Raw genomic sequence first — 22,780 nt, 5'->3', positions numbered from 1 at the left:
AAAAAGAAAAAAAGAAATTTACATGATAACTTTATTGTAGATTTAAAAGGAACAACAGGTTGTATATAATAGATTTGCAGTTTCATGTGCAATTATCTTAATAATACTATGTTATAGAAATGTTTGCTTTATTCCATAAATTAAAAATAAAATAAAAAAACTGAGCTCCATACCCACAGCATTATAATTTATCAGTGAACCTCACTTCAAAGTCAAGAACTCCAGTTTATGAATGGGATAAGGAGACTCATTATCAATAAGTACTCTGCTGGCAAATGTAATAGACTTATGGCGCCCATTGCTCTCCTTACTTAAGACTATTCCAAAGCATAGTGTCAGTAACTAACACAAAGGACTTTTCATGGATTGGTCCATTCTGATTCACAAGTGAACCAGTTCATCAATGACCCTAAAGGCTTGTTTATTTTTCTTATTCCAAAGATCACCCAATGGGGTTGGGAGGTTCAGGTTCCTTTCTGTTCTTCTGCCTATGGTTCTTCTCAACCACATATTCATGAGTGAGAGACAATTTTGTGAAAATTTCTGAGAGTCGCTACCAAAATGTTAGAAAAGTCACTCTCAAAGGTTCTTTGGAGGTGTTCAACTAATGAGCATCTCTATTTTCATGGGATCAATACTCGCTGTGGAAATACCTCATGATGATGGCTCTGAAGAACGGGCACTTGTCAATGACAGCTTCATGCTCAATTCTTCCAGCTCTTCTTACACTTTCATTAGGCTTTCCGATGCTTTTACAATATCTTTCCACAAATTATGATTTCATCCAAATATGCCAATAGCTCCAGGTATTTCTTATTAAAAACCATGTCCATGAGCCATTAGGAAGCAAGTCCATCCCTCCAGCCCCAATTCTATGGGGCCATACACACTCTTGCTGGGCAGAAGAATTTTGTCTACCTTACATTTTCTGATCCTAGAAAATCCTTGGCTTTCTTCTCTCCCCAGGGCTTCCAACTGGAATCAGAGGGCTGCTGGAATCCTGAGCAATAAATAGCAAAGTCCTCAATAATTATTATACCTTGACAGGCTGAGACGTAGCTCATAGAGCATCTCATACATGATAGTCATAGTCTCTTAGGTTCTTACCTTTTCCATCTTCAGGTCACCTGACCAATCTAGTCCTAATTGCTCAACAATAAGCATATTGGGAGGAGTGGACAAATGAAGCAATGATGGTAATGTAACCAAATCACAATTCGTAGTTACCAAAAAGCATCAACATCTGAGTTCACGAGCCGGGGAGCTTGACAGTGGCTGACCCAGAGTCATGCGCCACTCCTCCTGTGGCTCAGAGCTCCAAGAAAGAGAAAGCCAACCCCTGGTTTTATATCTTTTTTAGGGTCCAGGGTGAGTCACGCATGCGACTCACCCACATGACCTAAAATCGTCGCAAAGAGGCGACTTAAACTAAAAGCCTCTGATGTCCCAAACATGCCACTCAAACCCATGTAAACTAGGCCCTCCCCTGAGGCAAGGAGGTCACCAAGGACTCCCAATCTAATCAAGGAAACAAAGGTCAAACTCTTCAAGGGCACTTGGTTGAACTGAGTCATAAGAGCCCATTTTGATTGCCAACACGTGGGGAAACTGAGGCCAATAGAGGTTCAGTGACTTGTTCAGGGTTACATGACTGGTAAGCGTTTGAGAGTGGATTTGAATTCAGGTCTAGCACTTTATCTATTATACCACTATGGTGTTAATGTGATTAAAGATCCTTCCCCCCAGCCCACTACCCAGACAATAGGCCTCTGGTGGAGCTAGTTAAGGGAAGTTTCTCAGGTGGAGCCAGTTAAGGGAAACTCGATCTGGAGAGGCTTAATTGTAGGCAGGCCTATACCCTTTACTTACTAGGTGTGAGGTGCCAGGCCCACATCCTTTTGGCTAAGAGATGTGAAGCCTTAAAAGGAGTATATATACCCAGAAAGTAGCCATAGAACTCAGAATCTGCAAAGAACTCGGAGACTAGTGAGCTATTGAACTCAGAGGGTGAGAGACCAGAGAATGGAGACCAGGGAGCTTTGAAGAGCAGAGAACTGAGAATTTACAGAATCAAGAGACTGGAGAATGGAGAATCCACAGACTGGAGAATCCAGAAGACTGCAAGGAATCTGAGAACTTCAAGGGGGAAGAAAACAGAGGCAAGCAGACAGCCAGGATTCATGAGTGTTTACGCGGAGGCCCCAGCAGGTTACAGAATGACTTAGGCCCCTGCAGGGAAATTGTGCTTTAAGTTCTTTGCTGTTATGATGAGGTGGATTTACTGGTTTTGGAATACAATTACTGCTATGTCAGATTGGGGTTATTGGTTCTGGGATTTGATCCTCTGATGTCTGAATAAATGTTTTACTTCTTCTGCCTTCTATACAGAGGGTGTCTTTTACTTTGCGGTTCTGAACTATATAGGCATAATCACAAACATCATAGATGTTGCATTTATTGCCTTGATGACACAACCACCAAGCTGCTAGAAGGCAAAATTAGTTAAAATAAAAGGTATTTAATGAAATAGTCTAGTAAGAAAGTCACACTTTAGGAATGTTCGTAAAGTTCAGTCTCACAATACACACAATCAGTGTGGAGAGTGCGCAGGGATCATGAATTAGGGAAACATGGGGAGAACATGCATGGTGAGGGTACCTATGAGGAAGGGCAACTTTTGCTCCTGACACAATAGGACCATTGACCACTGCCCTCATGGTGACTCTTGCTGTTTGCTGTAGTCTCATCTAGGGGTAGGTCCCCTGTTGACAGATACTCTTGTGGTAGGTGTTGTTCTTCTTGTTTCATAGTCTCTTGGAATGTAAAGAATGAAAGCAATGGAAGGTCTTTATGGTCAGGGATCGTCTCACTTTTGTATCTGTATTCTCAGCCCTTGGTTCATTGCCTGATACATGGTAGACACTTAAAAAATACTTCAAAGTATCATAGATTTAGAGCTAGAAAGGATCGTAGAGGCCATATGGTCCAATCACCTAATTTCACAGATGAGGAAACTGAGGTTTATAAAGCAAGAGTGACTTGTTTAAGGTAACATGGTTAGTACATAGCAGAGTTGGGATTCTAGTCCAGGTCTTCTGACTCCAGAACATGTGATCTTCTATTGTACAGTATTGCCTCTACTTGTGGACTGATTGATTGGCTGGTGATCAATGATCATCGCTCCATTGAGAGCTTCTGGGCTCATCTCTGTAGCACCACTTGCTAACCATCTCAGCTCCAGTTGGCTAGGGTATAGTGGCTAGAATCTCTCCCAATAAGGACAAACTGATAGCTTTTTAGTCATAGCTGCAACATCCAGTTAACAAAAGCCAGGCAGAGGACCCTCTGGCTAAAACTAGGTTTTCTTTTAGACTTCTAGTGGATAAAATGCCCAACTGGGAGTCCAGAAGACTCATCTTCTGGAGTTCCAATCTGGCCTCAGACACTTCTTAGCTGTGTGACCCTGGACAAGTCACTCAACCCAATCTGAATCAGTTTCCTCCTCTGCAAAATGAGCTGGGGGAAGGAAATGGCAAACCCCTCCAGTATCTTTGTCAAGAAAACCCCAAACTGGGTTACAAAGAAGTGACACAACTGGACCAACAATAGCCATGGAGATTAGAGCCAGACCTCAATTGCAGATAACCATCTAATTTAGGGTCAGTCAGCCCCCTAAATATTCCTGGAATTAGCATGGAAATATATGTACACTAAAACAAAAGGTAAACCTGGGCAGGGGGGAGGTCATTTAGCTCTATTCCTGCCTTAATTATGTATATTTCTGGTTGCTTTTGTGCTGTATTTTGGTGAGGGTCTTGCTGTCTGTCTCCCTTCAAAATTACAGCATTTTTGACCTGTCCAGGCCTTTAGGAGTCATATGGTTCAAACTCTCACTTAGTGTCAATAGTATCCTTAACAAATAATCTTACACTTTCCACTTGAACACTTGAAGTAATGAGGAACTTGCCATTGTATTCTGTCACTGGAATACACTCCACTTTGCACCTGCAGCTCTGCCTGGCTTGAATTCCACACAAGAAGATACTCCTCCTAGGATAAATTCATCACTTCTAATCTCACCACCATGCTGCTAATGCAAGCCTGGATACCACCTCCTTCAGCTCCCTCTTTCCTCTGACTGGAGTGTGCTAGGGTGGAGTACCAAACTCCTCCCAAAGCCTTCCTTTATAGACATTGGAAACTTGGCTTCAAACTCACATCTGCAGCTCTCTGTTGTTTCAGCTTCACACAAGATGTTTCCCCACCTCCCAACCCAGGGTATTCCTTGATGTATTTCCCCCCCCACCCACTTTCCAGCTTCCTTTTGTGTATTGTCTTTCTGCCATTAGATTATAGGCTCCTCAAGGGCAGGGACCCTCTTTCTTTTTTGTTTTTTATATCCCTAGCACTTAGCACAGTGTCTGGCACATAGTAGGTATTTAATAAATATTTGGCCAATTCAATTCAACCACTGGACGGCTCTGTTAGAAAGTTTTTTTTTTCTAATCCTCAGCTATAATCTTCCTTTTAATTCTCTTCCTGTGGTCCTAGTTCTGCCCTCCATAGGGACACAGAACAAATCTGATCTCTCCTTCATATGAAAGGTCTTCAAATAGTTGAAGATAGCTATCAGTCTTCTTTCAGTCTTCACTCCTATGCAAAACATAGCCAGATGAACAAATGACCATTGTTCATACAGCTTGCTTTCCAGACTCCTAATCACCCTTTTCTGAACATAATCTAGTTTTTCATTTTTTTTTTTGGAGGGAGGAAGGCAGGGCAATTGGGGTTAGGTGACTTGCCCAGGGTCACACAGCTAGTAAGTGTGTCAAATATCTGAGGCCGGATTTGAACTCAGGTCCTCCTGACTCCAGGGCTGGTGCTCTACTCACTGTACCACCTATGCCCCAATAATCTAGTTTTTCAATGACTCCAAAAATATAAAGCCCCAAGTCCTACATACTACTACTACAGATATGGTTTGACAAGGAACTAAAAGGGTCAGCTGGGCATGCTTAGTCACTGTGTGTCTTATGAGTTGTTCCATTTCTAATTTATTCAAGGGACTTTTTCCTAAAAGGATCACTTCTTGGCAGCATATTCACAGTTAATTTAGCACCTCATTATTTACTCTTTATTAGGTCTGGAGACTATATCAACTGAACTGATGCGGGGAAGGTAACAAATCTTCCTCTCCCACTTTCAATTATAAGGTCTGACCACTGGGACCTGGATCACCTACAGATGGCCTAAGAACTAAATCAGAGACATGTCAGGTAGACCCCTTTAGCCAGGTTTGATTTTCAGATTCAGCGTCTACCAGAGCAACACAACATGCTGGTAGCTTGCAGGCAGAGAATTTAGACATCCAGTCTTCATTATAGTTTGGGGAACACAGAATTCTATCATATGCTGCCACCATTACAGACCATCGTACTCCTGCCTGTGTCTGAAACCAAATATGGCAGCTGGTCCTTGCAACTTCTCTTCTGTTATTTTCCTGCTATTAAATCCCCTGTTTATTATCCTAATATTGAAATTCACCTTTTAATTTGGATGCTTACTGTCACTCTCACCACTCTCTTTTTAGTTAATTTGAGAAGCTCTACATGTTAAAAAAACCTCAATAAAGTATAAAATATCACAGTAGCCAATCTGTCATCCTTTGTTTTTTTAGGACCTACTTAATAGGAGATCTGAACTTATTCTATGAAAGAATATTGAGGAGGCACAAGGTTAGATCATGGGGAAAGGGATAGGGACTGGTCTTGTGATTTCATTGGCATGGGGAACTCCCAGGCAAGGAAACTCCCTTCACCAAAGCAGGCCAGCATCCTTTCTATAACTTACATTTTGAAAGAGCTGCTTAGAACACTGAGTGGTTCCATGAGTTGGTCAAAGTAAGAAGGCCGAATATATGTCAGAGATAGGATTTGCTCTTATAGCTTGCTGATTTTGAGGACAGCTCTCTAACTAGTAGAATAAGATGGAAATACCAATTTATAAGTCATTTCAGATTCCTTGAGTGTGTGCTGTGTTGGGACTTTGAGGGGGGGTTTGGTGATGGCAGAAATTTCATGGTAAATAGTATTTTTTCTAGAGGCAAAATCAGTTCCTCTAGAGCTAAATTTTGCTTTAAAAGGTATGTGGGCTGTTAGATTTTTCAAAACAATTTGCAAATCTACATTGAACTAACAGATCTTGACAGCATCATTGTGGATCAATGATTATGAGGACTGACTTGGCTTCCAAACTAATTGGAAAATGGCAATTAAGTAACTTAACCTGTTGCATTAGAAATAGCATTGTAGAGAACTGAATTCTTTGGGCAAGTTTGAACAGCAAAATCTTTTGGGGGCACTGGAAATGTGTGTATACTAATAATAAATGCTCTGTTTCTTTGACCTCTGTTTATGATATGCATTTTTACAAACTAATTCATTTTCTGATATAAAATAAATTAAGACTAAAGCAAAGAGCACGTGCAGTTTGCTTTGAGATACTCAGAATCAAAAAGATCAAATTTTGGTGGCTTATTGACCAAATAATATAAAGTTAATCAGCAAAAATAAATAAATAAACAGGAGTAGTATGCTTTCTGATGATAGAAAAATGTGGTTAAAATTGACTTAAATTATAGAAAAGTAGGTTCTACCTTTACCTCAGAGGGTATTAAAAACCCATTTTGGTTTATGAAAAAGACCAGCCAACTTATGACCTGACTATGTCTTATGAAGTAAGTCCAGTATGACACAGCTAGTAAGTATCAGAGGTCAGATCTAAACCTGGATATTTCTGATGCCAAGTAAAGTACTTTAGCCACTGAGATGCTTCTCTTTGGCTTATGAAATACAGGATGGATGTCAAAGAGGCACACAAATTGAAAATAAGAGAAAATGTTAATCAATAAGGTAATGGAGGAATCATTTAGCATCCGATTGCAGCAGACATCTAGCCAATATTTATTTGTAGGCGATATCTATACTTAGCATCATTATTAAGAGATCTTTTGGAAAATTTAAGAAGCTGTCATTCAGGAACTTAAGAACAAAGCAGGCACTCAATATTTATTTGTTGATTGACTGGAAGCAGTGTGCCATAGGAGAAAAAACACTCTCTGGATTTGATGTCAGAAGTCCTGGGCTCTACTTGGTTTTTTTGTTTGTTTGTTTTTTTGCATGAACTGGTTAAATTTCATTTGGTCATCTCAACAGTTTCTATGGATTCAGCTATCATCTCTATGCAGATGATTCTCAGACCTGTTCATCCGACCCTAACCTCTCTCCTGACCTCTAGTCTCATAGCTCCAACTTCCTATTATACATGTTAAACTGGATGTTTCATTGACATCTAATTTCCTTAAGGGCAGGGATTGTCTTTTGCGTTTCTTTTTGTATCTCTGGCAATTAGCATGATCCTTAGTGGGTGCTTAATAAATGTTAATTGATTAACTATATTCTTAAACTTGACATACCCCGAACCAAACTTATTACCTCCCCCTTCATCATATTACCAAACTCTTCCATCTTCAGAATTCCCCAATTACTTTTGAGGGCACCAATATCTTCATAGCCATCTAAATGTCATTGACACTTCCCTCTTTCTCCCCACCCCCATATCCAATTTATTTCCGAGTCCTATTGATACTGGCCTCGAATCAGGAAGACCTGAGTTCAAATTCAACCTCAGACACTTATTAGCTATGTGACTCTGGGCAAGTCACTTAACTCTGTTTGCCTCAGTTTCCTCAACTGCAAAATGAGCTGGAGAAGGAAATAGCAAACCATTTCAATATCTTTGCCAAGAAAACCCTAATCGGTGTCACGAAGTATAGGACATGACTGAACAACAAGAATGGATATTACCTTCTTTACATGTCTTGTATATGCATTCTTCTCTCTTTTGACACTACCATTACCCTGGTATAGGCTGTGGTACAAAATTATCTCATTCTTAGACTATTGGAATGCCCTCTGGTTGGTCTTCCTGCCTATAAGTCTCTCTCCACTCCAATCCATCCTCCACTCAGCTATAAAATTAATCTTCCTAAAATGCAAATTTGACTTTCACCCCCTCTTCCCATTTAGTCAACCCCAGTAGCTCTCTAATCCTTCTAGGAGCAAGTATAAAATCCTTGGTTTGATTTTAAAGCCCTTCATAGGCCTAGTACCTTCCTACCTAGTCCAGCTTTATTACCTTCACTCCCTCCCACCCCTATATGCTCTGTGATTCAGTGACACTGACTTCCTTGCTATCACTTGCATAAGATATTCCATCTCTCCATTCTGGGCATTTTCAGTGGCTCTCTCCCATTCCTGGAACTTTCTTCTTCCTATCTCCATCTCCTGGTTCTCCTGGCTTCCTTCGTATGCCAACTAAAATCTCATCTTTTGTATCCTCTCTTTTCTAATTCCCATTAATGCTAGTGTCTTCCCTCTGTTAACTATCTCCAATTTATCTTGTTTATATCTTGTTTGTATGCAACCATTTTCATGTTGTCTCCCTCAATGGACTTGGAGCTACTTGATCGGAGGGCCTATTTTTTTTTCTTTGTATCCCCAGTGCTTAGCACAATCCCTGACGCATAGCAGACAATTAATAAATGCTTGTTGACTTGACTTGACATGAAAGGGTAGAATTGCTCTCTTCAATTCCTTTGAACTCCAGCAGTTTACGAGATCTGATGATGGCTAAAAAATCTTATGGCGTTGTATTTTTCCAGAATGAGGAGATTGATTTAAATGTTTTAAGAATAAACTGTCTTTCTGTGATACGTTTGCTGGTAAAAAAGAAATAACAGATCACAAGCATGCCACAAGCTAGTATATAGTTCTATTTCACTAAATGCATTTTTGATTATAAATTTGAGAACCTGTGGTTTGTCAAAGTATGAAATAGTGAGATATAAGATAAACAAAATATGCTTTTATCTTTTGAGTCACGATACCAGTCAGGGTTGAGTCAAAGCAATATGAATAATATTTCTCAGGCTTCATTGTATGTTTACTCTCTATGTTTGTTAAAGTCATATGAAAGGTCCTGCTGGGATCTGCATGTTTGCTTATGTGCTGCTGATTTGAGGCAGTTGTGGAAGCTTATTCCGAACCTCCCCAAATCCCAATTCAAGGAATCAAAATCTCATTGAGTCGATCTAAGAAGCCATATTCTTTAAGGAATTATTTGTTTTTGTTGTTCATGTTGAGTCATGTCAGTCATGTTGGACTCTTCTTAACCCCATTTGGGGTTTTCTTGACAAAGATACTGGAGTGGTTCGCCATTTTCTCCTCCAACTCATTGTACAGATAAGGAACTCAGGCAAACAGGCTTAAGTGACTTGCCCAGGGTCACACCGGGTCTGAGGCTGGATTTGAACTCAGGAAGATGAGTCTTCTTGACTAGAGGCCTGGTACCCTATCCACTACATCACCTAGCTGTCCTTAAGGGAGTATGCTATTTTCTAATAGAAAAGTTATATATGGTCTTTTAGTCCATTAAGGTAACAATTAATCAATAAGAACTTATTGAATGTCTCCTCTTCTTGTTGCTGGTGTTACAAAGATGAAAATGAAATAATCCCTGTCCTTGAGAAACTAGCATTCTCTACATAAAATTAATACACAGTGACCGTGGAGGGGAAGACAGGAGGAGAAGGCACAACCAGCTGGGGGATAAGGACAAGCTTTATGTAGAAGGTAGCTCTTGAACTCATTTTCAAAGGGAATAAAGATTCAAAGACATAGAAGGTTTGAGGCGTAGGCATGGGTGATAGCCAGTGCAAAGGAATGGCCATGGGAAGTAGAGTTCGATATGAGGCTAGAGTGCCACTTTGGTTGGATAGCCAACTGTGGGAAGGGAAATTAGAAACGGAGGTTGGGGCTGGGTTTTGGGGTGCTTAAAAAAGTCATATCCAAAAATTCCTATCTTCTCCTGAAGGCAACAGGAAGCCATGGAAGGGTTTTTTTTAAATTACTTTTTTTTGTTTTCAGCATTCACTATTATAAGATTTTGAGTTCTAAATCTCTCCCCTTCCCCAAGGCAGCATGCAATCTGTTATAGGCTATACACATATAATCATATTAAACATAGTTCCATATTAGTCATGTTGTAAAAGAAGACTCCTAACAAAAGGGAAAAACCACAAGAAAGAAAAAAAAAGAGAAAATAGCATCCTTCAATCTGCGTTCAGACTCCATAGTTCTTTCTCTGGATGTGGGTAGCATTTTCCATGATGAGTCTTTTGCAATTGTCTTAGAGCATTGCATTGCTAAGTTTATCAAAGTTGGTCATCATACAATGTTGCTGTTACAATATACAGTGTTCTCCTGGTTCTGATCACTTTATTCAGCATCAATTCATGTAAATCTTTCCAGGATTTTCTGAAATCTTCCTGCTCATCACTTTTTATGGAACAATAGTATTCCATTACATTCATATGGCACAATTTCTTCAGCCATTCCCCAATTGATGGGCATTCTCTCAGTTTCCAATTCTTTGCTGTCACAAAAAGAGCTACTATAAATATTTTTGTGTATGTGGGTCCTTTTCCCTTTTTTATGATGTCTTTGGGATACAGAACTAGTGGTGGTATTGCTGGATCAAAGGGTATGCACAGTTTTATAGCCCTTTGGGCATTGTTCCAAATTGCTCTCCAGAATGGTTGGATCAGTTCACAACTCCACCAACTATCCAATAGTGTTCCAGTTTTCCCACATCTTCTCTAACATTTATCATTTTCCTGTTCTGTTATATTAGCCAATCTGATAGGTCTGATGTGGCACTTCAGAGTTGTTTTAACTGGCATTTCTCTAATCAATGGTGATTTAGAACATTTTTTTTTTTGGTATGACTATAGACAGCCTTAATTTCTTCATCTGAAAACTGCCTGTTCATATTCTTTGACCATTTGTCAACTGGGGAATGACTTGTTTTCTTGTAAATTTGCCATGGAAGTTTTTTGAGGAGAGGTGTGATATGATTAGACTTGTGCTTTAGGAACATCACTGGCACTCTTGTGGAAGTTGGATTAAGTGTACACTTATTGGGCAAGGCAGGAAAGGAGGAAGAGTTTGGAGAGTCCAGGTTTGAGTGAGAGGAAGCATGGGTAGGGGACTTCCTAAAATGGTGGTCCCAAATGGTCCCCAATAAGGAGACAAGGACCTCTCCTCATTCAGAGTTGGAGGATGCAGACAAGGCAAGAGAGATCCCATCATTATTCTGCTTGTACATCCTACCAATGATGAACTTGAAATTTGAGTGTGGTGATGATGGCAGCTTAGAAGTGCCACAGACAGAACACTACCGCTGAAGTCAGAGAACTTGGGCTTGAATCTCCCTTCTAAATTCTCCCTCCTCTGATGTTTACGACCAAGGTGACTTTAGGCAAATTACTTCATCTCCTTGGGCTTCGGTTTATTCCTCTGTAAAAGGAGTGGGTCCCAGGTCTTCCCTAGCTCTTGTAGCTCTGCGTTTGTGGGGAGAATTTGTGTTTTTCATGGCATTAAGGAGTAAAAAAGGTGTTCAAAGTGAGTTAATACTTGAGAATGGCCTGAGAAAGAGCCAGCATTGGGATGGTTGGAGGGAGGCTGGAGACAGCCCTCAGCATTAGAGAAATGCCTGAAGGAGAGAATGGAATGAAAATAAATACTGTGTATTGTATATGCCTGGGGCTGTGATCTGTTGACTGGTGGACAATCCCTTCCCCTTTTCTTCCTCCGCCTTCTTTTCCCACAAAGCGTAGACCAGTACTGAGAGATGATTCTGGACTGTATAGAGTACAATAGAATCAAGTCATACATGCAATTAACTTCTACAGATTCATCCCTACTAGAGAGAGAATGAAATAACCATTTGAGAATGCAACCAATTGTGAGTATAGTAAGAGCCATTGTACAAACTCGGTGAGCATATTCCCCAGAGTGAGTGTGAGATGGGAGACGTGAACCTGCTGCTCTCCCAGGGGAGCTTGGTTCCCAAGTATCTCAGTGTGAGCATCTCATTGGGATGAGGGTAATTTTAGAAACTCCACTTCATCATACAGTACCCAGAGTATCTTTCCACTGTGCTTAGGTTGGTAAATGAAATTGTTTTTGTTAAGTTTCCTAGCATTCCTGGACAGCTAAAAAGCACCTGCTGTATTTCCTTTGATTTCCCTTGCCCTCTTGATTCCTAATGTAGCAGCAGGAAAAAACTGTAATGTGATAGTGTGATTATCCTCAAATACATGCACCCATGTGTGAAGCCCTTTCAGGATTATTTTCTTCTCAATCATCAGTTTTCCTGCTAGCTAAGTCTTTACCTATTTCTTTTCCCCCTCTCCTATTTGAGGAGAAATACTGCTTCCTGTCTCTCATCTGCATAACTTAGCTGGATGTTGTGAAAAATGAAATTTACATACAATTGTTTCCATAGTAACCATATCAGGTCCATCTGTTCTCTAAAACAATTACCCCTTTAAAAAAAGAGAAATTCTAGCCCCTTTCCAAGCTATTTTGCTTGGTGAATGATATAGGAGATTTTTCCAGGTTAATTTTGCCTATACAGGATTTCCAAACTACATCTTGATTTTAGAAACTAATCCTTGCATAGGACAAAATTTGACTCCACTGTATCTGAAATATGACCATCTGAATTTCCATTTTAGAAGGAGATCACCCAAGGGAGCATTGGGTACCCCAAGGCATTGGACAATCTGGCAAGAGCTGGTACAGCTGGCAGTATGGTACAGTGGAAGAGAGGATAGACTTGGGGTCAGAAGACCTATGTCTGAACCCTAGTTCTGCTCCTTAGTACCTGCGTGACTTTGGGAAAGCTATTAACCCCTCTAGGCCTCAGGTTCTGCATCTGAAAAGATGAGGTTGGACTACCTGACCTTGGAGATCCTTTTCAGCTCTGAATCTGTCATCCTTTCTAGCTGCTTGGGGGTGGGGAAGTACAATTACTCAGAATATTTAAGGAGGAGGAAGGGCTGTAACTAGTACCTTGTAGATTTAACAAGGCTAATCAGCTTGTGTGCTTTTTGATGATTTAGATTGCAGAACAAACTAAAGACCCAGGTGAGCCTCCAGGGCTTGGAAAGGGTACTGATGCATTCTCTGGGCTTCCCAAAGGTAAATTTCCCTGACATGGGCATGAATTCCTTTGGCAAAGCTTTTGAGAAGACAGTATCACTTCCATGCCAAGAGACAGCACCACAGTAAAATATACTGGAGACGTACTTTACTCTTATATCTGTATCTATAAATCATATCACAAATTAATGCATTCTTAGAGATGGGAGATATCTTGGAGAACACCTAGTCCAGCCCATCCCTGAAGCACAAACATCCTATTTAACAAGTTATTTGGATAAGTAAAAGAAATTTCCCATTTTAAGATACCTTTGCTTAACTATATGCTTTTGTTGTTCTTCCCTTCACAATGAGGACTTTGAAGGGAAAAAGGCAAGGAAAAGTCTGAATTTCCAGACTAGGATATATGGAGAGAAGCATACAAGTTATTCTTTGGGGAGAGAGATAGGTGAGGATAGGCAAAATACAATGGTTATAGTTTTTTCTTGAAAAGAATAGCATTTATTAAGTGTTTTAAGCCAAACATTGTGCCCTGGATACAAACACAAAAGCAAAGACAGTCCTTACCCTTAAGGAATTTCCTTTTTTTTAAATAACATTTTATTTTTCCTTATTTATATGTAGAAACAATTTTAACATCTTTTTTTTTTAAGCTTTGAGTTCCAAATTCTGTCCCTCCTTTCCTTCCCCCTTCTCTGAGTCAATAAGCAATCTAATATAGGTTAAACATGTGCAATCATGTGAAACATTTCCCTGTTAGTCATTTTGAGCAAGAAAATTTGAACACAAAAAGAAAGTGAAAAGAGGTATACTTCAGTCTGTATTCAGACAACATCAATTCTTTCTCTTGAGGTAGATGGAATTTTTCATCGTGAGTCCTTTGAGATTGTCTTGGATCCTTGTATTGCTGAGAATAGCCAAATCATTCACAGCCGACCACTGTACAATATTGCCGTTACTGCGTACAATGTTCTCCTGGTTCTGTTCACTTCACTTTGCATCGATTCATGTAAATCTTTCCATGTTTTTTTTCTGAAACAATCATTTTCATCATTTCTTAGAGCACAATAATATTCCATTACAATCAAATATCACTACTTGTTCAGTCATTTCCCTGGGCATCCCTTCAATTTCCAGTTCTTTGCCACCATAAAAAGAGCTCCTATAAAGATTTTTGTACAAATAGGTTCTTTTCCTTTTTTTAAAAAATCTCTTTGGGATGCAGACCTAGCAGTGGTATTGCTGGAACAAAGGGTGTGCACAATTTTATAGCCCTTTGGGCATAGTAAGGAATTGACTTTCTAACAGGGACTTAGCACACTTACAAAACTGTTCGCTGGGGAGGGCCACTTTATTCTACAGTTACAGGGATGAGGAGTGAGGCTGAAATATTGGCATCAGAGGACTGTTGAGAGATACTGCTGTCATTTAATAATGCTCTATGTTTCTATATCAAAAATCTGAAACTAGTTACCAAGAATTATAAAATCTTAGATTTCCTAAAGATGAATTCAACATCCTTGATAAGTGATCATTTACCAACAGTTTAGGGAGACAAACTAGAACTTGCTCCCTGAATCAAAACAAAAACAACCACAGCAGCTGATTTCTGGCCATTGTGTCCAGCTGCAGACAGAAATTTCCAGTGACTCAGCAGGATCCAGAAGAATGAATTGGCTTCAAATGAAAAATTATCTTCATTGTGACCTTATCTGCTGATGTGCCAGGACAGTGCAGGAAACATTGTAAACAAATCCATTAGAAAATCAGTTAGAAACCTAAATGGTCATGACCATCACACCTGGGAGTGGGGACCAGATGTACAAAAGACAACTCAGAAAGGGCTGGGCTATTTGTAACTTGTGAGTCACAGTAAGTGTGACTAGTTCAATGTGCCTTTAGCTTCAGTAACGCCTGGCATCTCTGTGTCTTCTTTTAAAATGTCATAGTATTTTTTTTCAATGAACAAAAATCTTTTTTGTTTACCTCCCCCACCCCACTGGGGGAAAAAGTCAAATGCTTGTAACAAATATTCGTAGTCCAGGAAAACAAATCCCTTTCCCCTCTTAGCCTTGTATCTTCCTCCCTCCCTGCACCAAATTATGTCTTCTTTTGTACCCTGAATCCATTACTTCTCTGTCTTTGGGTAGGTAGCATACTTTATCATTAGTTTTCTGGAACTGTGGTTGGTCATTGTGTTTAACAGGGTTCTTAAGTCTTCAAAGTTGCATGTCTTTATACTATTGTTACAGCATAAATGGTTCACTGGGATTTTGCATCGGTTCAAACAAATCTTTCAAAGTTTCTCTGAAACCATCCCTTTCATTATTTCTCACATCATAACGGTATTCCATTACATTCATATAGCATAATTTCTGTTTTCGAATTATGGATATCTCCTTAGTTTTGAATTCCTTGCCATATAACAACAATGCCGCTGTGGGGATGTAAGACCCACACAAGACCAACAACAAAAACACACAGGAAGGCTGCTAACACAGGTTCTTTGATCTGCTTTTCTAAGGAAGGCAACTTTAAGGGGTTAACAATCTCACTTTAATTAAACATACATGTACCATTCACTTACTTCAGGGGGAAAAGCCAGCACCTTGACCTTCAGAGAGAATACAAACAGAAATTGCAAGCAGAAATTATATAAACAGAGCAAACACACAGAGAAATCAACAGATAGGCCTCTAGTTGTCTGACCAGGGAATTACACAGTTACCAGAGAGAGAGAAAACCATTGGGTTTTCAAAAGCAGGAAGGGCGGGAGCAGCGGGGTTGGGGTGGGGGAAGGGGGAGTCCTACAGCTACCCAGAGTCTCATCTGGCCAAATCACCAATACTCTTCCAATGAGTGTGCCCCCAAATGCTAGCCTCAGAGTATATATATATATATATATATATATATATATATATATATATATATATATGTATATACCTCTTCAGGGTCAAAGAGCATCACAACCATGTGACTCAAACCAATGTAAACTAGGCCTTCCCTTGACATAAGCAGGTCATCAAAGACTCCTGACTCAAAGATTCCTTAATGCTGAGAAGCACTCCAAAACAAAGACAACAAAATGTCCCACTTTACCTTCCCTATTCAAACAAAGGCCAGACTCATTAAAGGCACTTGATTGCCTTAGCATTCCAAAAGAGAAGACAACAAAAAAGTCCCACCTTAATTACCATAACATGCCATCACAAAAAATATTTTATATAACTAAATATCATCAATTAAGGAATGGAAATTATGCTATATGAATGTGTACTTATTTATTATATTTATATGTAAATGTAAATATATATGCCACATATATACACATATAGGCTTGTACTTATGAGTTTTTCTTCTTTCCTTAATCTCTTTGGGTTTAAGCTTAATAGTGGCAGAGCTGACAGATGGAAGGTTTTAAAGAGTTTAGTAACTTTGGGGAGCATAGTTCCAAATAGCTTTTCAAAATGGCTGGACAAATTTACAGCTTCACCAATAATGCATCAATGTGCCTGTTTTTCCTACAGCCCCTCCCACATTTATCATTTACTATTTTTGACAACTTTGCCAATCTGTTGAATATAAGGTAGAACCTCAGAATTGCTTTATTTTTATATTTCTCTATCAGTAATTTGGAATTTTTTTTTCCTCACATGGCTATTGATAGCTTTGACTTATTCTTTTGAAAACTGCTGGTTCATATCAATTAGGGATGGTTCTTATTCAGTTCTTTGTATATCTTAAAAAGGAGACTTTTATTCAAAGAAAGTTGGTGTAAAATTTTTCTTTCAGTTATCCATTTCCCTTCTAATTTTAGGTGCATTGAATTTGTGCAAAATTTTAAAAATTATATGTAATTAAATTGTCCATTTTATCTTTTGTGATCCTTGTTATTTTGTGTTTGGTCATGGACTTTTCCTCTATGCATAGCTCTGAAAGGTAATTTCTTTCTTGCTCCACTAATTTGTCTGTGATGTCATTCTATATCTCTAAGTCATATGTCAAGAGTTTATTTTGGTATATGGTATATGGTATAAAGCTTCTGCCAGACTGCTTTCTATTTTCTCTAACAATTCTTATCAAATATTTAGTTCTGACCCAGTAGATGTGTTCTTTGAGTTTATCAAACATGAATGTGTTTGTTTCTACATAGGCAGCCAGGTGGTTCAGTGGATAAAGAGTTAGAACTAGAACCAGGAAGACTTGGATTCAGATTTGGACTCAGATATTTAACTAGCTCTGTAACCCTGAGCAACTCATTTAACCTCTATTTACCTTAGTTTATTCACCTGTAAAGTGCAGGTAATAATAACACCTACTTCCCAGGATTGTCGTGAGGATAAAATGAGGTAATATTTGTACAGCACTTTTAAAACTTCTGAAATACTATAAAATGACAGATATTTTTAAAATCGTTATTTATTTATTTAATATTTTTAGTTTTCAGCATTGATTTCTGCAAAAGTTTGAATTACAAATTTTCTCCCCATTTCTACCCTCCCCCCACTCCAAGATGGTATATATTCTGATTGCCCCATTCCCCAGTCAGCCCTCCCTTCTGTCACCCCATTCCCCTCCATCCCCTTTTCTCTTGCTTTCTTGTAGGGCAAGATAGATTTTTATGCTCAATTGCCTGAATATCTTATTTACTAGTTGCATGCAAAAACTTTTTTTTTTGAATATCTGCTTTTAAAATCTTGAGTTCTGAATTCTCTCCCCTCTTCCCTCTCCACCTACCCTCCCTAAGAAGGCAAGCAATTCAACATAGGCCGCATGTGTATCATTATGTAAAACCCTTCCACAATACTCATGTTGTGAAAGACTAACTATATTTTGTTCTTTCTTATCCTATTCCCCTTTATTCGATTTTCTCCCTTGACCCTGTCCCTTTTTGGAAGTGTTTGCTTTTGATTACCTCCTCCCCCATCTGCCCTCCCTTCTATCATCCCCCCTTTTTAATCTCCTTCCTCCTTCTTTCCTGTGGGGTAAGATACTCAATTGAGTGTGTATGTTATTTCCTCCTCAGGTCAAATCTGATGAGAGCAAGATTCACTCATTCCCCCTCACCGGCCCCCTCTTCGCTTTTAACGAACTGCTTTTTCTTGCCACTTTTATGTGAAATAATTTACCCCATTCTATCTCTCCCTTTCTTCCTCTCTCAATATATTCCTTTCTCATCCCTTCATTTGATCCTATGTTTTTAGATATCATCCCTTCATATTCAACTTACCCTGTGCCCTCTGTCTATATACATTTATATATACACACACACATATATATGTATATACATATATACACACACACATACATATATATATACACATATATATGTACATATATACACACACATACACACACACACACACATATATGTATATTCCCTTCAGCTACCCTAATACTAAGGTCTCATGAATTCTACACATCATCTTTCCATGTAGGAATGTAAACAAAACAGTTCAACTTTAGTAAGCTCCTTATGATTTCTCTTTCTTGATTACCTTTTCATGCTTCTCTTGACTCTTGTGTTTGAAAGTCAAATTTCCTATTCAGCTCTGGTCTTTTCACTGAGAAAGCTTGGAAGTCCTCTATTTTATTGAAAATCCATATTTTGCCTTGGAGCATTAAACTCAGTTTTGTTGGGTAGGTGATTCTTTGTTTTAATCCTAGCTCCACTGACCTCTGGAATAAGGTATTCCAAGCCCTTCGATCCCTTAATGTAGAAGCTGCTAGATCTTGTGTTATCCTGACTGTGTTTCCACAACACTCAAATTGTTTTTTTCTGGCTGCTTGCAGTATTTTCCCCTTGATCTGAGAATTCTGGAATTTGGTGACAATATTCCTAGGAGTTTTCTTTTTGGGATCTTTTTGAGGAGGTGATCTGTGGATTCTTTCAATTTCTATTTTACCCTCTAGCTCTGGAATGTCAGGGCAGTTCTCCTTGACCATTTCTTGAAAGATGATATCTAGGCTCTTTTGTTGATCATGGCTTTCAGGTAGTCCAATAATTTTTAAATTATCTCTCCTGGATCTATTTTCCAGGTCAGTGGTTTTTCCAATGAGATATTTCACATTGTCTTCCATTTTTTCATTCCTTTGGTTCTTTTTTATAATATCTTAATTTCTCATAAAGTCACTAGCTTCCACTTGCTCCAATCTAATTTTTAAGGTAGTATTTTCTTCAGTGGTCTTCTGGACCTCCTTTTCCATTTGGCTAATTATGCCTTTCAAGGCATTCTTCTCCTCATTGGCTTTTTGGAGCTCTTTTGCCATTTGGATTAGTCTATTTTTTAAGGTGTTATTTTCTTCCATTTTTTTTTGGGTCTCCTTTAGCAAGTCATTGACTTGTTTTTCATGGTTTTCTTGCATCATTCTCATTTCTCTTCCCAATTTTTCCTCTACTTCTATAATTTGCTTTTCCAAATCATTTTTGAGCTCTTCCATGGCCTGAGACCAGTTCATGTTTTTCTTGGAGGCTTTTGATGTGGGTTCTTTGACTTTGTTGTCTTCTTCTGGCTGTAAGTTTTGGTCTTCTTTGTCACCAAAGAAAGATTCCAAAGTCTGAGTCTGAATCTGAGTCTGTTTTCACTGCCTATTCATGTTCCCAGTCAACTACTTGACCCTTGAGATTTTTGTCAGGGTATTACTGCTTGTAGAGTAGAGAGTACTTTGCTCCAAGCTTGAGGGGCTGCGCTGTTGTTTTCAGAGCTATTTCTACACAGCAAGCTCTGCCACACCAGCAGTCCTTCTCCCCCAAGAACCACCAACTGGGACCGCGACTCAGATCTAAGCAGGCTCTGCACTCCTGCTCTGATCTGCCACTTATTTTCTCCCACCAGGTGGGCCTGGGGCCAGAAGCAACTGCAGCTGTAGCTTTGTAAGCAGCCTCATAAATGCACCACCTCCGCCGCCCGGTGGGTGGTGGCTGACCTTGAACTACTTTCACTCAGTCCCCACAGTTTTTCCCACTAACCTTCTCTGTTGCCTTTGGTGTTTGTGGGTTGAGTAATCTGGTAACTGCCACAGCTTACTGATTCAGGGAGCTATGGCCTGTTCCACCTGGCTCCTGATCTGGTTGGTCTGGGCACAGCCCACGCTGAGCTCTCCTCCATTCTGCTCCCAGTTCTGTGCGATAGACCTTACCCAGTGACCATCCAGGCTGTTCTGGGCTGGAGCCCTGCTTCCCTCTGCTATTTTGTTGGTTCTGCAGTTCTAGACTTTGTTTAGAGCCATTTTTTATCGGTGTTTGGAGGGTCCTGGGGGAGAGCTTTAGGTAAGTCCCTGCTTTCCAGGCCCCATCTTGGCTCCACCCCCTATTTTGAATGATAGCTATTTTTATTATTCTATGTGTTGCGTGACTAATCTGTTCTACTGATCAGCCATTCTATTTCTTTACCAGTAACAAATTGTGTTTATGATTATTGCTTTATAGGAGGCACCTAAATGGCTCAGGCTCATTGGGCCTGGGTTCAGGAAGACATGAATTCACATCTGACCTCAGATACTCACAAACTGTATGACCTTGTGTAAGTCACTTGACCTGCTTGCCTTAATCCACTGGATGCTTCTGGCTTCCATTGAATGGCCAATTATAACTCCCAGTCCATCTCAGTGGCTCATTGTTTAGGTTGTGATAGCTTATAATGAATGTAAATTGCACTTGTTTTCTGTACTGGTCAGAAACTCTGATGGTCTTCCTCTCCCAGACTGATACTTTTGGAATAGTAAACTAGGCCATCTTTTGCCTCAATTCTTACCTAACCCCCTAAACATTGAAGGGGCCTTGCCTTAGACAAAATGAGACCGGAAAAGACCTTAATTTCAAAAAGCTAATGTCACTCACTACATCCTGCGTCATCACCAGTCATCTTGACTTTGTCTTGCCACTGGACTTCCATGACTCTGAAGGAGAGAGTGAGGCTGACAACTTTGTGCAACTCTGCCTTGCTTAAATCCGATTCAGCCATTGTCAAGACATCGCTCTCATGATGTCACTGGTCTTCTTTGAGAATGAAGGATGAACAGCAACTGGGCAGGGAAATGTCAAACCACTCTAGCACTTTGCCAAGAAAATCCCATGTGGGGTCACAAAGAGTCAGACATGAATAAACAACTAAACAAGAACAACAAATTGTTTTTATGATAATTGTTTAATAGTACAGTTTGAGATCTGATATTGGTAGGCCCCTTCTTTTTCCACTTTTTGCATTATTTCCATTGAGATTTTTGACCCTTCTTTCCCTCTAACTGAATTTCATTATTATTTTTTTCTAGCTTTATAAGGAAATGCTTTGGTAATTTGATTGGTATGACAATGAATAGGTAAATTAATTAATTTAGGTAGCATTGTCATTTTTATGGCTTATCCACGAGCAATTAATAGTTCTTTAATTATTTAGATCTGTATTTCCATAAATAATGTCATAGTTGTATTCACGTAGATTCTCTGTATCTTGGCAGGTAAATTCTCAAATATTTTATACATTCTATAATTATGTAAAATGGAATTTCTCTTTTTATCTCTTACTGCTAGGTTTTGTTAGTAATATAAAGAAGTGTTGATGATTTCTGTGGATTTATTTTATATCATGTTACTTTGCTGCTGTTATTAATGTTTTACTTAAAATTTTAGTTGACTTCCTAGTCTTCTCTTAGCAAACCACGATATAATCTACAAAAGTGATAATTTTGTTTTTTCCTTGTCTATGTGTATTTATTCAATTTATTTATTTTGTCATTTCTATAGTTAGTATTTCTAGTACTATATCAAATAGTAGTGGTAATAATGGACATCTTTATTCCTGACTTACAGGGAAGACTTCTAGTTTATCCCCATTACATATAAAGCTGGCTCTGGATTTTATTTATATACTACTTACTATGTTAAGGAAAGGCCATCAGATTTGGCAATTAAGAGATCATAGGTAATTTTGAAGAGAACAGTTTCAATTGAATTATATGGTAAGATGCCAGATAGTTAAGTTAAGAAGAGAGTTAAGAAGAGAGTGAGAGGAGAGAAAGCAGAGGCCTTGTAGATGATATTCTTAAGGAGGTTGTACATGAAAAGAAGAGAATGGCCCCAATTTTTTTTAGAGCAAAATGAGGCAAGTGTCTCGCCTGAGAAGGTGGGGAGAGGTAGAGCCGTGGAAAGTTTGAGGAAGGATGAACAGGTTTGATAGAGACATTGTGGTGGCTAGGACAGTAAATCAATTAAGGATGTATAAAAGGATTGCCTTGTTCAAGCAAGGACTCAGTTGAGATTACGTAACACATATTTGTAGTGGACCCAATTGACAGGGTTTTGTTTTCTCTAGTTAATTTAAACCGCATGTAAATAGAAATGAAGGCAATGCATAGTAGCAGTAATGTAAGGCTGGGGCTTTGTGGGACAAGATCAGTGATAGGATAAGGGAGCACAGAACTTGAAAGAAGAAGAAGACAGTGTAGAGTTGAACTGATTCACAAAAGGGTCAAGATGTGAAGGGAGAAGAGTGTAGAAAGTGGAGGGTTGATGGCTTGGAAAGGAACTGACGAGTAGAGGGACTGGAGGTCATGATGAGGATGGAGAATAGGGTTGGGGTAATAAGGCCATGGGAAAGATGGAATGACAAAATGTTATGATCAGACAAAGGAATTTCAGAGTTTGTGAACAGGGATGTGAAACGCTTGTAGGTGATGTCATGATCAAGAGTATGACCATTTGTGTGTAGCTGAGA

The sequence above is a fragment of the Trichosurus vulpecula genome, chromosome 3, assembly GCF_011100635.1.
Source record: "Trichosurus vulpecula isolate mTriVul1 chromosome 3, mTriVul1.pri, whole genome shotgun sequence".
NCBI lineage: Eukaryota > Metazoa > Chordata > Mammalia > Diprotodontia > Phalangeridae > Trichosurus > Trichosurus vulpecula.
The sequence above is the reverse complement of the archived record's forward strand: the minus strand, read 5'-3'. Positions refer to the sequence as shown.